The sequence below is a fragment of the Oryctolagus cuniculus genome, chromosome 12, assembly GCF_051225735.1.
Source record: "Oryctolagus cuniculus isolate XC-2025 breed Fujian yellow rabbit chromosome 12, ASM5122573v1, whole genome shotgun sequence".
NCBI lineage: Eukaryota > Metazoa > Chordata > Mammalia > Lagomorpha > Leporidae > Oryctolagus > Oryctolagus cuniculus.
In genome coordinates, this window is record NC_142878.1 from 38815234 (window position 1) to 38830355 (window position 15122).

General features: G+C 39.6%; 1 protein-coding gene across 6 annotated transcripts in view; it reads left to right on the forward strand.

The window, feature by feature from the left end:
• SLC25A21 (solute carrier family 25 member 21) overlaps positions 1 to 15122 on the forward strand; it is a 559911-nt gene that overhangs the window by 374325 nt on the left and 170464 nt on the right. The window lies entirely within an intron of this gene.

The window sequence follows — 15122 nt, forward strand, 5'->3', positions numbered from 1 at the left end:
TGACTATATGCTTAGGCTGCTACTCATTCCCTACACACCACTATTACAAAATTAATCCACATCTTCACTCATGGCATTTTAAAAGATGATTGTAATATAAATGAGCAAAAAACTTTTAACTTTTTACTAAATTCTTTATTTCTAGAAATTTCAAAAAAAAATCTAGAATCTCCTGAATTTAAAAAATATGTCCAATTTTCTATTTCAATCCAGAAAATGAACATTTCTTAGAAGTCTACTACTTCTCCACTGTCTACCTCACACAATTCGCAATTATTCTTTGATAGGGAAATTCAAACTTTTAAAAGAACAACAGCTGTACCTTGCCAAATCCCTTATCAAATTTGTATTCCAGTTTTTTATTCTCTCATGCCTGACCTGTTTTAACATCCTTTTTCACTATTGCTTCCTGTTGGTCGACACAGCCTGTCACTCTAGTGTGAAAGGAAATTAAATTGGTCTGGCACAGTTTTCTCATCACGGAGCCAAGATCAGTGGAAGCCAATGCCCTTTCCTAAGCAGATACAAATCTCAACTATTTAATAATTCCCTCTCATGTCTGCCCACTATTTAGGTATTTACTACATTTTTATTGTAAACATCTAGAATGTTCTTTTTAGGCTTTCAAAAATTCTTACTTTAGCTCTTAGAAAAAAGTTATCAGCCCTTCCTGATGTACACCTGTCTCCTTTTAAAGTTCTAATGTAAAGTCCTGTCCTGTGCTGGTTTAACATCACATCTACCAAGCAACACCCTGCTTGCTACCCTGAAAGCCCTCATCCCTGCCATCATGAATTTACTTCTTCAGATGAGTTTCTCCGTTTAGCCTCATCTAGCCTCCAATACATCTGTACAATCTCCTTTAATAGTCTATTGATTTGATTTTCTGTATATTTATGTGTGTATAAAAATTTTAATAGCACTGTGTATTAACTTTAAATTCTCTTCTGATGCCTCTGATTTTTAAACTTCCTCATGCATTCCCCACTTCATCTTTTTTTTTTTTTTTTTGGTGTCCTTAATGCCTGATATAGTTTATTATCTACTTGATAGATGAACTGAAAAATTAACTTTAAAGAACTTATACTGAAGTTTTATATTTGAATGAAATAAGTAATTTTTTATAATTTAAAGCAAAGTAAATTTATTTAACTGTACATAAATAGATATTTATTTTAGTAAGGTGAAAATAAATCTCAATAAAATGTTCTGTATCACTTAATTACCAAAAAAAAAAGAGGTGTGATCCACTTTATTTTCTGAAATTTGTTTAATCATTGTAGTAAGTATCAAAAGACGTTCCTTTGAAGTGATGACTTTCACAAGGGTAGAAACAGTCATTTATAGTGTTTAAAAAATTATCTTAAAAAGGCATAAAGCTGTGAACAGGCAGTAAAAATTTGTTGCAAAGTAGATTCTTTTGAGTACCCAAGAATGTCTTACTGTGGCACTTGTTTATGATTTTGTTTGTTTTTCTAAAATTACTTCCAAATTGTCAGTCTGCAGAAAAGCATGAAAAGGTGTAATAATCACACTTCAGATCCATTAAGTTAATACAGAAGATTATGGAAAATTGTTTTAACTCTTGAAAATCCCTCTACAACTATAAAAGTGCAAATGAGATTGTCCCTGCTGTTTTAGCCAGGCCTGCAAGCCTCAAAGCAATAGGATATTTATAAGAAAATTCCAGACATAGCAGTGCTGCCATGATCCATATGACCCAAACTTTCCAGTTTTTTTCTGTTATCCTGTCTTAGGAAAAACAAAGAGGTGTAAGATTTATATTAGGAAACCTTGAATCATTGATATGACTCATTATAATAAAGATAAGTGTATTATTTTATAGAATCATTAAGTTGATTTTGAAGAAAAACATACTTTTTAATTTTCATGGTTTTTCAAGTCACTGTGTCTCCCCAAAACAGCCCCAGCTTCTCCTCGGCCCTGTCCTGGGAAGCTGGCTGCTTCTGTTCTCCAGTGAATGATTGATTTTCTTTAAAACTATACCCACACTGACTGTACTGGAAGGTCCTATTTCATTTGTATCCAACTAACAAAGAAATAGTCATGAAAATGTCTTGAGCATATCTATGTATTGATCTTTCTCAAATTCTGTACTTGCAAGAGACTACGCTGATATCATTAGCTGTGACTCAAATATCTTCAAGGAAAAGAATGTTATATATTTAAGAATATTTTCAGTGTTCCTAATTTGTTTTGGAACTTAATTCACTAGATCACATTTTGGATTTCTCAGAAGATATCTTGATAGCCTCATAGATACTGTATCATCATTCAAAATTTTTATTATTTTGTTTAAGAGGCAGAGAGAGAGAGAGAGCAAACATGCTCCCTTATACTGGCGCACCACTGTTGCCCATAGTAGTTAGGACTGGGCTGGGCCGAAGTTGGGAACCTAATCCAGATCTCTTTTTTGGTGGCAGGAACAAAATCACTTTAGCCACCACTGCTCAAGATCTCTGGTTCTGCATTATCAGGAAGTTGGAAAAAGGAGTTGGAGCCGAGTATTGAGCCCAGGCTGCATTCTGTGGGTTGAAGAAATCCTAACTGGTATCTTAACTGCTAGGCCAAATGCCCACCCTGTAACTCCATTTTCAGGAATGATGTAAAAAAGATCATCAAAGATTGTTTGGGGAGGAGGAGATTGAGATGGCAGAGTAGTGAAGGAGCTTACTGCTATAGTCTGGGAGAAGATAGTTTTTAAAAAATGGAGAGAGCACAGTCTCAGGGAAGAGTTAGGGAGAAAATGGCAGAGGAAACTCCATGCAAATTAGAGGGACATAGCAGACCTACGTGGAGGGTGTGGACACACACAACTCAGGACTCAGTAGCCGAAACCTCCGCTCCAGCTATGGAGAGTGAGGTGAGACCAGACTGCAGCAGCCCAAGCCACTGGTGATAAACTTCAGGAAAATCCTGGAGGGAATCCAGCTGGGAGCCCCATGGGTGATAGTGTGCCTGCCAAGCTAGAGGAGAAATAAAAGGAGGCGGCATGTTTCTCTCTTCCTGGTCACCCTGCAATGGCTTCCTGTAACAAGCTGATAGAGAGTGGATGCCATTTTGGACATATGTAACAGCTATGCCAGCTCATGTCCGCACCCAGCAACCAGCGGAGCAGAGACTCCTGAGTCTGGTGGGGAGAACTGACAGGGGGCTGGGTGCTCGTGATTGTGGTAGGCTTGTGCACTAGGACTGTGAAACACTGAGGCTGAGAGCGAGCATTTGAGTCAGATGGGTTAATAGGTGGTCAGAGAATCTCAATGGAATTTGGGGTAAATTATTTGCTTCCTTCCCCAAAAGCTTATCTTTAGCATATCAAAGTGTCTTGCTTCATTAGGAATCTCTAAATTTACAAATTTACCATGAGAATAGCAAGGGAGTGGTGATGGCATCTGAGCTCACAGTTTGCTGTGAAGGCAGGTTACCTATGCCACCCTTTTGGATGTTTTTTGTTTTAGCATGAGCAAACCAGATAGAATAAAGGATTGTAAATCAGGTCTTTTCGTTTTTGTCCCTGCCTGATAACTGATGCCAATCTTGTTGTTGTTATTCCTTCGAAATTGTACTTAAAAACCTGAATGCTATGAGGCTTTTTGGTTTTTTTCCTCTCTTGGAAGCCTCCCTCCATGCTGCTTTGGCTGGAGGTCTGTGATTCTAATAAATACTTTTAAATCTCAAAAAAAAAAAAAAAGAAAGAAAGAAAGAAAGAAAACAAACATTGAGGCTGAGTGGGAAGGGTCAGGGTGTGGCTGGGACTTTAGACAATCACTGTGGCAGGCTTCATATGCTCAGGGCTCCCTTGTTCCCTGGTGAGGGACATTGCTGGGGAATCTGCTTACATCTGTGTGGTCCTTGTGGAAGTGCATATGAATATTATACCCACTGGGGCTAGCACCCAGGCACTAGTGTCCTTTGAGGAGAGGAAATGAGCTGAGTCTATGCCAACAGAGCAGAACAAACCTCCCCTCTGATTTAAAAAAAAAAAAAGGAGATTTACCTGGGTGTCACCTTAATACTCTCTTTACCCTGGAGCACTGAACAGAGCTCCTTGGCCACACCCACCATATGCCTCTAGGTATACACTGAAAGTAAACACTCCACTAATCCACACAGATATAGTCCAAAGATAAAAGTCACCAAAGCAAAAAAAAAAAAAAAAAAAACAAACAAAAAAAAAAAAAACAAGAAACCAATGAGCATCTCCACAAATGCTAAATAATAAATGCACCAATTCAAGAAGCAAGAATAAGGAACATAACATCATGCCCCCAAATGAATACAACACTTCATTACTAGATTGTGAAGATGAAGAGATTGAAGAAATGCCAGAAATGGATTCAAAAAATGGATCATAGGTTTACTTAGAAGTAATCAAAAGCAAATGCATGAACTAATGAAATCCAAAGATGACATGAAAGAAAATTTCTCCCACAAAATTGAGATCTTAAAGAGAAAACAATATGAAATCTTGGAAATGAAGAATTCAGTAGAACAACAACAACAAAAAAAATGCAATGGAAAGCCTTAACAACAGAATCTGTGAAACAGAAGAAAGAATAAAAGAATATCCCTGGTAGGCAGGGATGGTTCAATATTTGTAAATCATCAGTGTAATACATCATATTAACCAACTGAAGAACAAAAACCATATGATTATTTCAATAGATGCAGAGACAGCATTTGATAAAATGGAACACCCTTTCATGATGAAAACTAAGCAAATTGGGTATAGAAGGAACATTCCTCAACACAATAAAGGCAATTTATGAGAAACCCATGGAGAGCATCCTATTGAATGGGGAAAAGTTGCAAGCATCCCCACTGAGATCCAGAATCAGTCAACGATGACCACTCTCACCATTGCTATTCAACATAGTCCTGGAAGTTTTAGCTAGAGCCATTAGGCAAGAAAAAGAAATCAAAGGGCTACAAATGGGGAAGGAGGAAGTCAAACTATCCCTATTTGCAGATGACATGATTCTGTATATAAGGGATCCAGTTTAGCAAGTAAAGCTACCGCCTGCAGTGCTAGTATCCTATATGGGTGCTGGTTCGAGTTCTGGCTTCTCTGCTTCCAATACAGCTCTCTGCTATGGCCTGGGAAAGCAGTAGAAGATGGCCAAGTCCTTGGGCTCACACACCTGTGTGGGAGACGCTGAAGAATCTCCTGGCTCCTGGCTTCAGATTGGCACAGCTCTGGCCACTGTGGCCAGTTGGGGAGTGAACCAGCAGATGGAGGACCTCTCTCTCTCCCTCTCTCTCTGTTTCTCTGCGTCTCCTTCCCTCTCTGTGTAATTCTTTCATATAAATAAATAAATATTTTTTTAAAAAGGGATCCAAAAGACTCCACAAAAAGACTACTAGAACTCATAGAGGAGTTTGGTAAAGTAGCAGGATACAAAATCAACACACAAAAATCAACAGCCTTTGTGCAGGCAATGTCATGCTGAAAAAGAACTTCTAAGACTGATCCCATTCACAGTAGCTACAAAAAAAATTGAATATCTTGGAATAAATTTAACCAAAGATGTCAAAGATCTCTATGTTGAGAATTACAAAACATTATAGAAAGAAATAGAAGAAGATACAAAAAAAATGAAAGAAATCTTCCATGTTCATGGATTGGAAGAATCAATATCATCAAGATGTCCATACTTCTGAAAGTAATTTACAGACTCAGTGCAATACCAATAAAAATACCAAGGACATACTCAGACTTAGAAAAAATGATGCTGAAATTTATATGGAAACACAGGAGACTCCAAATAGCTAAAACAATCTTATACAACAAGAACAAATCAGAAGACATTGCAATACCAGATTTCAAGACATACTACAGGGCAATTTTAATTAAAACAGCCTGGTACTGGTACAAAAACAAATAGACCAATGGAACAGAATAGAAACACCCAAAATCAATCCAAGCATCTACAACCAACTTATCTTTGACAAAGGATAAAAAAAGGAGATAAAATCAAATCCTGGAGCAAGGACAGCCTCTTCAACAAATGGTTCTAGGAAAACTGGATTTCCACATGCAGAAGTATGTAGCAAGACCTCTACATTACACCTTATACAAAATCCACTCAAAATGGACTAAAGTCCTAAATCTATGACCTGGTACCATCAAGTTATTAGAGAACATTGGGGAAACCCTGCAAGACATAGGCATAGGCAAGGGCTTCTTTGAAAGACCCCAGAGGCACAAGCAATCAAAGCCAAAATTCACAAATGGAATTACATCAAATTGAAAAGCTTCTGTACTGCAGAAGAAACACTCAGGAAAGTAAAGAGGCAACTGACAGAATGGGAGAAAATATTTGCAAACTATGCAACTGGTAAAGATTAATAACCAAAATGTATAAAGAGATCAAGAAACTCTACAACAACAAAACAAACAAGCCAGTGAAGAACTGGGCAAAGGACTTAAACAGACATTTTTAAAAGAGGAAATCCAAATGCCCATCAGACACATGAAAACATGCTCAGGATCACTAGAAGTTAGGGAAATGCAAACCAAAACCACAATGAGGTTTTACCTCACCCCAGTTAGAATGGCTTCCATACAGAAATCATCAAGCAACAAGTGCTAGCAAGGATGTGGGGGGAAAAGGCACACTAATCCACTGTTGGTGGGAATGTAAACTGGGAAAGCCACTATGAAAGACAATGTGGAGATACCTCAGAAATCTGACCTACCATATGACCCAGACATCCTACTCCTCAGAATTTACCCAAGGGAAATGAAATCAGCTATGAAAGAGCTATCTTCACCCCCATGTTTATTGCAGGTTAATTCACAATAGCTAAGACATGGAATCAACACAAATGCCCATCAACTGGAAACTGGATAAGGAAATTGTGGTATATGTACACTATAGAATACTACACAGTGGTTTTAAAAATGAAATTTTGTCATCTACAACAAAATGGATGAATCTGGAAAACATCATACTTAGTGAAATAAGCTAGTCCCAAAGGGACAAATACCATATGTTCTCCCTGACCTGTGATAATAGAGCACCTCAAAGGCAATCTGTAGAAGTGAAATTGACACTTTGAGAAGCAATGACTTGAACATCCCTTGTCTTTACTGTTGAGAAACAGTTTTCTTTTTCTTCATACTATCTGTTGAACTCTTAACAGAGTTAATCATATGTGTATAAAGTCAATTGAAAATAGATCTCAGTAAAATATAAGAGTGTGACTAAGGGAGGAGGAAATTTGTAATGCTGTATAGTTCTGCATACATTCCTATGGACTTCTAAGAGTACAGTTTAAAAACTCGCCATGGGACCCCCAAATCCCATTAAGCTGGGTGGTTAAAATGTCATCTTAAGTGTTAAAAGTGATCATATTAAGTGTTAAAGTAAAAATATAAATAGGATTAAGTGTTAAAGTGATCATATAAATAGGATGAAGTATCTGGTAATAATAATAGATAGAATTAAAAAGAAGTGAATACTCTAACATGGGAAGCAGTCCACACAGCAGACTCATAGAATGACAATCGCTTTAAATAGTACTCTGATCAGAATTGTCCCTTAAGGCATTCTGATCTGGCTAAAAAGCCCACAAGAGCATTTAAGGCATGGAAAGCCAAGACACTGTGGCAAAAAATGTCCTACATGAAGGATCTCTGTGGGTGAGACCCCAGTGGAAATAAGTGGTCAACAAAGAGGGAGGTGCTTTTCTCTGAAGAGAGGAGAAGACTTCCAGTTTGCTTATGGCCTTGTCTAAATACTGACTGAGTTTTTGGATTCCAAAGGCTTTCATAGCCTAGGCTACTCATGTCAAGAGCTTCGAGTAATCACTGACATCATACATAAGAGCGTTAATTGTTAACAACAAGAATCGCTAATGCACTAACTTCCCATGCAAAACCTCTGTCCTCAGAGTTGTATTATAATTATATCTAAGTGCTCACAAAAGATGCATTAATTTTGGGTGCTTCTTTAAAGTTAATTGTTTCTAAAAAAAAAGTGAAATTAACTTCAAGATGCAATGACTTTGAACAACCCTTGTCTCAACTGTTGAGGAACAGGTCTTATTTTTTTGTGCAAATTACTGAACTCTTTACTTAGTATAGCATTGATCTTCTATCTATAAAGTTAATCAAAAACAGATCTTAGTGGAGAATGGGACTGGGAATGGGAGAAGAAGGAGGGGGAGGGGTGGCAGAGTGTGGGAGCATGCGTATGGTGGTATACTCCTTGAGTTGTACTGATGAAATGCATGAAATTTGTATTCCTTATAAAAGGTTTCTTTGGGGGAGGAGGGAATAACCCACAAAGTTGGGAAAAAAATTGAGGAACAGCAAAGGAGGCATTTTTTATGTTTTTGATTGATTCAAAACTGGCATAATAAAATTGGGTGTGGAAATATTTTGTTTAAATAAATAACTGACGAGACCATATAATTAATAGCACTGGGTATAGAATAAGAATTATATTTTGAAATTGAGAATTGAATTATGATATTTTCCAACCTTTCTGTCTACTCTATGTATTAGGCATGTCTCCTTACACACTGATCATGGTGCACATATTTAAGTACAGCTGTACACATAAAAATTAGCATTGTTAAATATTTGCTTTAATCTAAAGCCTTCCAATAGATATAATTTAAACTTTCTAGCAGTCACATTTTAAAAAGTAAAATGTACTAGCCGGCGCTGTGGCTCACTAGGCTAATCCTCTGCCTTGCGGCGCTGGCACACCCGGTTCTAGTCCCGGTCGGGGCGCTGGATTCTGTTCCGGTTGCCCCTCTTCCAGGCCAGCTCTCTGCTGTGGCCAGGGAGTGCAGTGGAGGATGACCCAAGTACTTGGGCCCTGCACCCCATGGGAGACCAGGAGAAGTACCTGGCTCCTGCCATCGGATCAGCGCGGTGCGCCAGCCGCGGTGGCCATTGGAGGGTGAACCAACAGCAAAGGAAGACATTTCTCTCTGTCTGTCTCTCTCACTGTCCACTCTGCCTGTCAAAAAAAAAAAAAAAAAAAAAAAAGTAAAATGTACTGTTTCCTATCAGTTCAAGTAGTCCTGGCAAAATAATGAAGTCATGATTTACAGAAAAATGTTTTTCTCTAGTTAATAAATTTAAATCTAAATTAAAATAAAGTAAATTTATTTTCTTGGCTGTATTAGCCACATTTGAACAATGCAGTAGCCACATATGGCCATTGGCTACCATATTGGACAGTGCAGTTTTAAGCCTTTGCATATTTTACTCAAAGAATTGGTGCTACATTAAGTGTTTTTAGTACATAGTCATTGCTTAGGGAAAATATTAAAAAAAAGAAATGTCTTTGTATAGTTCTACTATAAATCTGCATAAATAAAATGCTTTTGTGCTGCACTGATTTCTAAGCCAATTATTTCCCTGATTTTAGCTGTACACATGTATGCTGGGAGGGTTGGCAGAGAGATAGGAGAGGTCGGAGCAGGGCCATTTGATCAACCTGTGATTTAAAAAAAAAAAAAGATATATTTATTTATTTGAAAGGCAGAGACAGAGGGAGGGAGGGAGAGAGAAAGAGAGAATATCTTCCTTCCATCAGCTGATTCATTCCCCAAATGGCTACAACAACTGGAGTTGAGCTGATCCAAAGCCAGGAGCCTCCTCCAGGACTTCCATGTGGGTGGAGGGGCCCAAGCATTTGGCCCATCTTCCATTGCTTTCTCAGGCACATGAGCAAGGAACCGGATAGGAAGTGGAGTAGCCTGGACTCAACCCAGTGCTCATATGGGATGCCAGCGTTGCAGAGTGGGCCCCAAACTGTGACTTTTAAAATAAGTTAACCCTAGTGGCTGGCACTGTGGTGCAGCAGGTTAAAGCCTTGGCCTGCAGCACCAACATCCCATATGGGTGACAATTCAAGCCCCAGCTGCTCTACTTCAGATCCAGCTCTCTGATGGCCTGGGAAAACAGTAGAAGATGGCCCAAGTCCTTGGGCCCCTGCATCCATGTGAAAGACCCAGAAGTTTCTGGCTCCTGGCTGCAGATCAGCTCAGCTCTGGCTGTTGTGGCCATTTGGGGAGTGAACCAGTGGATAGAAAACCTCTCTCACTTTCTCTCTGGCTCTACCTCTCTCTGTAACTCTGTCTTTCAAATAAATAAAATAAATATTTTTTAAAAATCAGTAACCCTCTATCACTTTCAATCTCATTGTGAAGCCCTAGTAAAACTAAGCTTTCGCCTATAGCCATGTCATGAAGTTGAGGGTGCAGGATGTGGAGCAGGGAGTGATGTACACTTCCTACCTGTGCAAGGGCAGCAGTGGTACTCCTGAAGCATATGTCCAGTGAGAAAACTGAGTATCTTGCAGTCACAATCTTGTGGTACTTTATGTAAAACATACAGCTTTCTTTCTTTTTTTTTTTTTTTTTAAGATTATTTGAAAGTCAGAGTTACACAGAGGAGAGGCAGAGAGAGAGAAAAAGAGAGGTCTTCGATCCGCTGGTTCACTCCCCAGTTGACTGCAACGGCCAGAGCTGTGCTGATCCGAAGCCAGGAGCCAGGAGCCTCCTCCAGGTCTCCCACATGAGTTCAGGGGCCCAAGGACTTAGGCCATCTTCTAATGCTTTCCCAGGCCATAGCAGAGAGCTGGTTCAGAAATGGAGCAGCTGGGACTCGAACTGGCACCCATATGGGATGCTGGCGCTTCAGGTCAGGGCATTAACCCGCTGTGCCACAGCGCCGGCCCCACAATTTTCAAACTAAGTAAGATGAATATATGTATTTTCTCCCATTTTTCCCCCAGGGGAGGACTGTGAGTAATTTCTGGTTCCCATTTTTCTGAAATAAGAAAAAGGATACATCTGTTATCACTGAAGACTCATTAGTTTACTATATTTAGAGAAGAGTAAGCCCTCAATGGAACATTTGGGTTCTGTACCTGGCTATTCACATGAACAATCTCTACAGTACCTTAAGTTAGGCAATTTACCAAACCCTCCCAGCTCCCTCCTCCCCATGTGTGAGCACTCTTTGCACTGAAAGCAGTGAGCTGTGTGGGGTAATAATGACTTCCCATCCAGCTGGGTGCTGATGGAACAGCATCTTCTGGGAACTAACAGCAGTAAAAAGAACGCAGATAATCTCAAAACACGTGGAAGAACAAACTGTGATGAGTTCTTCAGACATAAATACTGCATTAGCATAGCCAATAAATTAGGTGGGTACAAAGATTTTTCTTCCTAAGAAATAATGTGGCAAAAACATGTTGGTATGGTTATTTCTACTTTTTCCTCCCTCTTTGTATGAATGTTTCCATTTTAGATGTAAGGACTTGGATTCTGAATGGTGTTACACTAGGAATATGTAGCATTCACAATGCACACTCTGGTTAAAAAAGCCATAATCATCTGTCTTGGGGGGTGAAGTGATCCACCACGAGAAAAAAAATGCAATCACAGAAATCACAGACAATGTCAATCCTTTGAATATGGCTGAAGAGGAGTGAGAAGAATGAGGTTTTACCAGAACGGAAAATATGAAGGTTTAGTATCTGTAGCTCTGTTTTGAGGAGTCTACAAAATCCCTTTTTCTCGGCAAGCTGCCTCTACTGAATGAGTGGACTTGATGGCGAGCTTTGCACTGTGTCTCCATCCCCTAGACATGGTTAAGCAAGCCAAGGTTATATGGCTGACCCAAGAACAACCCCTGGAGAATTCTAATTGAGATAGGGTTTGCAGTGGAAGGACCCACAGGAAACAGATGACACTCTCAAATTAGGGTAATTTCAATAGAGTGTAGAGATAGTATCATTACAAAGGTATGTGCCCTGTGTCTGGAGGACACTACAGAGAGTAACTCAGGATGCTGGGACTACCAGCAGCAGGAAGTGGAGCTGTCTCTACCTCTGATCTCAAAGGCATGTGTGAAAGGAAAGGTGACCAAAACCTCCAACATGAAAGCCATAGAAAGACAGCTGCATGACAGGAGCAGAGAACTTCTGCTGATGGAGACAACCAGCAGAGGAACCACCAGACAAATATCCCAACCTCTTTCTCTTCCTTCCTTCCTTTTTTCTATTTTAAAGATTTTATTTCATGACAATAGGTCTGATCTGATTTCATAATCATTTAAAAAATCATCTATTATTTTTCACTTTATGTTTCTGTGTGGGAGCAAACTGTTGAAATCTTTACTTAATGTATGCTAAACTGATCTTCTGTATATAAAGAGAATCGAAAATGAATCCTCATGTGAATGGAAGGGGAGAGGGAGTGGGAAAGGGGAGGGTTGCGGGTGGGAGGGACATTATGGGGGGGAAGCCATTGTAATCCATAAGCCGTACTTTGGAAATTTATATTCATTAAATAAAAGTTAAAAAAAATCCTAAAGATTTTATTTATTCATTTGAGGGGTAGAGTTACAGAACATGAGAGAGAGAGACAGAGAGGAGAAAGGTCTTCCTTCCATTGGTTCACTCTCAAAATGGCCACAACAGCCAGAGCTGGGCCAATCCGAAGCCAGGAGCCAGGAGCTTCTTTCCAGGGGCCCAAGGAATTGGGCCATCTTCTACTGCTTTTCCAGGCCACAGCAGAGAGCTGGATTGCAAGACGAGCAACCGGGACTAGAATCGGCGCCCACATGGGATGCCGGCACTGCAGGCAGAGGATCAACCTACTGTGCCATGGCACTCACTCCTCTTCCTTCCTTTCTGTCACCTGCCAGGATTCTTCACAGACCAAATCCAACTGGAAGGCAGATGACATAGAAATCTTTTTATGTAATCTGTTCAAACCACCTCTCAGGAGGAGCAAGGTAGAAGAGGGCAGAGAGTGGATCTGGAGGAGCAGATTGAAGGTATTGGATACCCAGGGTGGCAGAAGGAGTAAGTGGTGAGAACTAGGTTTGTATCATATTATACCAAAGTCAGTCCTACAGGCGGGCAGTCTACAATGAGAACTCAGTGACAGGCAGACACAGAACAGTGCTGATCTTTGTATCACTTAAGGCAAACCTAGTTCAATAATTGATAAATTCCAAAATTTCAATGGTTTAATTCAATAGAAGTACCGTCATTCATTCAGTAGTCCAAGGTGGATGTGTCTGGATGGTAGGAGGTTTTCTGTGTGTGATTTATGGATCCAGGATCCTTCTGTCTCGTGGCCCTGCATCCTGTGGAGCTTTGAAGTTCCCCGTTTCCATCTTGCAGGTGATATAGTCTTAATGTAAGATATATCCTGCAAGGTGTAGTTTGCAAGTGAAACATGAAAGAGAATAAAAAGAGGTACACTGCTTAAAAGCCTCAGTCTGGAAGTGATTTACATCACTTCTGCTTCTGCTCCATAGAAAGTGCTGGTCACGTGACGCGTACCTGGTTTTATCAAAAGCTAAAGAGGTACTCTCTGGGGGCTAAGCCACCAACTGCATTGCCCACATTCCAAATCCTTGTGCCTGGTTCATATTCCAGCTACTCTACACTGTCACTGCAGCTTCCTGTTAGTGCACCTGGGAAGTAACAGATGATGTCTCAAGTGCTCAGGTTCCTACTGTTCATCTGGAAGGCAAGGACAGAGTTCCTGTCCTGGATTTGGCCTGGCCCAACCCCAGGCTATTGTAGGCCTTAGTGGGGAGTAAACCAATAGGTAGTTCTCTCTCTGCCTCTCCCTCTCTGTCACTCTTCCTTCCAAATAAAATAAATCTTTAAAAAAGATGTACAATCTCGGTGAGTTTTTCCTTACATCAACTTCATATAACAAAAGAGGGAGTGGGAGGATTTGGTGGACCTGGTGCCGTAATCTCTGATGGATCTCTACCACAGCCCCAACTCCCAAGGAGGACCTCACTGCACCTTCTTGTCACACATGGTCTCTGTGATAGCCACCTCCCCCTGTGGGAGTTATTCTGAGACATGCTAATCCTAGCAACCAAAACCCTTGACACACCATGCTCATTTAGGATAAGGTGTTGGCAAAGTAACAACAGCCACAAAAAAAAAAAAAAAAAGTAATCTGCTAATACCTTCAAATTTCTAGAATTTTTTTAATTAGAATCAATTTTTTTTCATTATTTTATTTGAATCTAAGTGCGTGGTATCTTTCATTGTATGCCTATTTACTATGGAAAATATTCTGAAGTCATAAACACTTTAAGAAACTTCATAGCTTTTTAACATTTTAAAAATTGATGAATAGAAATGTTATACATTTGTCATATACAAGTTGTTGCCATAGTTTTTAAATTCTTTTTAAATTCTCTTAAATATTAAGAGAATATTTAAGAGAATTTAAAAAATATTTGAAACCCTGACACAAATAGTACTACCAAAATATTTATTCAAACCAATTGCAGAATGTTCTCTTGGTGTCACATAGTTAAAGTTCTGACTATACTGACCTCACCACTGAAAACACTCATTTTTTTCCTCTTGCTTGATTTCAAAACCTGTCTACATTCAAGAGAATGAAACAGAAACAGGGACTACCTGCCAACTATCCTATAAATTATATCAAGATTTCTAAAAGGAGATTACAAAGTATGGAATTGCAGCTGTCCCGTGATTTCTGCCAGAATTTGACTTAACACACATGAACAAGAGCAGGCTTAGCAGTTCCAAAAGCGTTTGTACTGAGAAGCAGAATCCTTTGTGATGGTTTTTTGCTTACTTTCTGTTTTTCTTTTTCTTTTCTCCCACCAGAAGGGATAGTGCAATACCACTACAGCCAAAAGAAAACCACAGTGATTTGGTCTGAATTCTGAAAATATATAGGTTTTTCAACAGACATTTTCCTATTTTTCTCACATTGTCTAAACATACATCTATGTGAATCGAAATAGCAGACACTTACCACGTAGTACATAATGCAGAAGTGGAAAACACACACAAACACACGGAAGGGCATTTTATTTGAAGAAACAAACAGAAACAGAATCCACAGAACAAACAGCGGAACAGGATGAAGAGAATCCTTAAGGCTGACGTCGGCTGTGCTTTGGGTCACCATCCTCATCCCCTTCTTGTTTAGTGTCCCCTGGAGTGGAGGAATCCAGCAGGGCCATTCTCCCAAGGAGGAGCCTGTGCTGTCTTGTGGAGCTCTTCTGGAGCTTGACCCATGCAAAGAGAATATCAGAGAAAAGGAGGCTGGTGCTT